We start from the raw sequence: 3,392 nt of genomic DNA, 5'->3' as shown, positions 1-3,392 counted from the left end.
ACTAAGATTTACAAGATGACCATAGCTTGCTTCAATACTAACAATCTCCGTGGGATCGACCCTTACTCGCGTAAGGTTTATTACTTGGACGACCCAGTGCACTTGCTGGTTAGTTGTGCGAAGTTGTGTAATGCCATGGTACTGAACACCAAGTTTTTGGGGTTCATGACCGGGGATTATGGAGTTGTGAAAAAGTATTGTTCACAATTTCGCGCACCAAGTTTTTAGCGCCGTTGCCGGGGATTGTTTGTGTATGGACAACTGACGGTTCATCTTGTTGCTTAGATTAGGTATTTTTCTTCAGAGTTCTTAAGAATGAATTCTAGTGTTTCAAGGTGATGTTCTTATCATCACCAAAGCTGATTGATTCTCATCAATTTAGCTCTTGAATGCAATGTCCTGCTGAAGCTTGGCCAGCCATGTCTAATTTCTTTAGACTAAAGCTTTAGACTAACATTGCTTGATTCCTGGAATTCTCATTAAGAATTTTGATACCTTTATTTTCTTTTTCTACATAATTTTCGAAAAATCCAAAAAAAAATTATAAAATCATAAAATCCAAAAATATTTCTTTTTTGAGTCTAGAGTCTCATCTTAAGTTTAGTGTCAATTGCATGTTTCTGCTCTTTTTGCATTCATGCATGTGTCTTCATTAATCTTCAAGTTGTTCTTGATGATTTTATTACTATGATTTTTAATTCTCTTGACTTGAGTGTTTATGTGACTCATATGCATTCACATTTTATTAAGTGTCAGTAGTATACAAACTGCTAAGTTTGGTGTCTTGCATGCATTGTTATTTGATTATTCCTTATTATTAAAAATCCAAAAATATTTTTAATTTGTGTCTTTTCAAGTCAATAATACAGAGAATTGAAGACTCATAACATACAGCAGAGGAATTACACAAGAAAAGCTGGGCGTTCAAAACGCCCAGTGAAGAAGGACAGACTGGCGTTTAAACGCCAGCCAGGGTGCCTGGTTGGGCGTTTAACGCCCAAAAAGGTAGTGCATTGGGCGTTAAACGCCAGAATGTGCACCATTCTGGGCGTTTAACGCCAGGATGGCACAAGGGGGAGGATTTTGTTTTCAAATCAATTTTTTTTCAAAGTTTTCAAAGTTTTTCAAAATCAAATCTTTTTCAAATCAAATCTTTTCAATCAAATGTTTTCAAAATCAATTCATTTCCTTTTTCAAAGATACTTACTAACAATTAATGATTTGATTGAATATTTTTTGCCTTTTCTGTTGAGAAAGGTTTTATGTTTGAATCATATCTTTTCTTGTTAGGCAAGTCATTAATTTTTAAAATCATATCTTTTCAAATTGTTTTCAAATCATATCTTTTAAAATTGTTTTCAAATCATATCTTCTCAATCACATTTTTTTTAATCAATCATATCTTCTCAAATCACATCTTTTTCAAAATAAGTTTTCAATCAAATCTTTTTAATTTCTAATTTCAAAAACTTTTTCAAAAATCAATTGATTCTTTTTCTATTCTTAGTTTTTGAGAATCAATTAGTGTTTTTCAAAATGTTTTCAAAATCTTTTACCAAATTTTCGAAAATTACTTCCCTTCTTCTCACATCCTTCTATTTATGGACTAACACTATCCCTTAATGCAAAATTCGAACTCCATTTTCTCTAATAAGTTCGAATTTTCTACTTCTGTCTTCTACTCTTCTCTTCCTCTGACACCTAAAGGAATCTCTATAATGTGACATAGAGGATTCCACATTTTCTTGTTCCCTTCTCTTTCTTATGAGCAGGAGCAAAGACAAAGGCATTCTTGTTGAGGCTGATCCTGAACCTGAAAGGACCTTGAAGAGAAAGCTAAGAGAAGCCAAAGCACAACTCTCTTTAGAGCACCTGAACGAATTCTTCAAGGAAGAAGAACAAATGGCAGCCGAAAACAACAACAATGTCAACAATGCAAGGAAGGTGCTGGGTGACTTTACTGCACCTACTCCCGACTTCTATGGGAGAAGCATCTCTATCCCTGCCATTGGAGCAAACAACTTTGAGCTTAAGCCTCAATTAGTTTCTCTAATGCAACAGAATTGCAAGTTCCATGGACTTCCATTGGAAGATCCTCATCAGTTTTTAACTGAATTCTTGCAAATCTGTGACACTGTCAAGACTAATGGGGTTGACCCTGAGGTCTACAGACTTATGCTATTCCCTTTTGCTGTAAAAAACAGAGCTAGAATATGGTTGGATTCTCAACCTAAAGAAAGCCTGGACTCTTGGGAAAAGCTAGTCAATGCCTTCTTGGCAAAGTTCTTTCCACCTCAAAAATTGAGTAAGCTTAGAGTGGAAGTCCAAACCTTCAGACAGAAGGAAGGAGAATCCCTCTATGAAGCTTGGGAAAGATACAAACAATTAATCAGAAAGTGTCCTTCTGATATGCTTTCTGAATGGAGCATCATAGGTATTTTCTATGATGGTCTCTCTGAACTGTCCAAGATGTCTTTGGATAGCTCTTCTGGAGGATCTCTTCATCTGAAGAAGACGCCTACTGAAGCTCAAGAACTGATTGAAATGGGTGCAAATAACCAATTCATGTACACTTCTGAAAGAAATCCTGTGAACAATGGGACTAGTCAGAAGAAAGCAGTTCTTGAGATTGACACTCTGAATGCCATATTGGCTCAGAACAAAATATTGACCCAACAAGTCAATATGATTTCTCAAAGTCTGTCTGGAATGCAAAATGCACCAAGCAGTACTAAGGAAGCTTCATCTGAGGAAGAAGCTTATGATCCTGAGAACCCTTCAATGGAAGAGGTGAATTACATGGGAGAACCCTATGGAAACACCTATAATCCTTCATGGAGGAATCATCCAAATCTCTCATGGAAGGATCAACAGAGACCTCAACAAGGTTTCAATAACAACAATGGTGGAAGAAACAGGTTTAGCAATAGCAAGCCTTTTCCATCATCTTCTCAGCAACAGACAGAGAGTTCTAAGCAGAATACCTCTGACTTAGCAACCATGGTCTCTGATCTAATCAAAACCACTCAAAGTTTCATGACTGAAACAAGGTCTTCCATTAGAAATTTGGAAGGACAAGTGGGTCAGCTGAGCAAGAAAATTACTGAGCTCCCTCCTAGTACTCTTCCAAGCAATACAGAAGAAAATCCAAAAGGAGAGTGCAAGGCCATCAACATGGCCGAATTTTGGGAGGAAGAAGAGGCAGTGAACGCCACTGAGGAAGGCCTCACTGGGCGTCCACTGGCCTCCAATGAGTTCCCTAATGAGGAACCATGGGAATCTGAGGCTCAAACTGAGACCATAGAGATTCTATTGGACTTACTTCTGCCATTCATGAGCTCTGATGAGTATTCTTCCTCTGAAGAGGATGAGTATGTCACTGAAGAGCAAGT

General features: G+C 37.2%; 1 non-coding gene across 1 annotated transcript; it reads right to left on the bottom strand.

Moving 5' to 3' along the window:
• Positions 1 to 2,307: 2,307 nt before the first annotated feature.
• LOC112799345 (small nucleolar RNA R71) lies at positions 2,308 to 2,415 on the bottom strand. Its single transcript, XR_003200918.1, has one exon. It is a non-coding gene; the product is annotated as a small nucleolar RNA R71 (small nucleolar RNA).
• Between the last annotated feature and the right edge of the window lie 977 nt (positions 2,416 to 3,392).

This window comes from Arachis hypogaea, chromosome 4, assembly GCF_003086295.3.
Source record: "Arachis hypogaea cultivar Tifrunner chromosome 4, arahy.Tifrunner.gnm2.J5K5, whole genome shotgun sequence".
Classification (NCBI taxonomy): domain Eukaryota; kingdom Viridiplantae; phylum Streptophyta; class Magnoliopsida; order Fabales; family Fabaceae; genus Arachis; species Arachis hypogaea.
The sequence above is the reverse complement of the archived record's forward strand: the minus strand, read 5'-3'. Positions and strand labels throughout refer to the sequence as shown.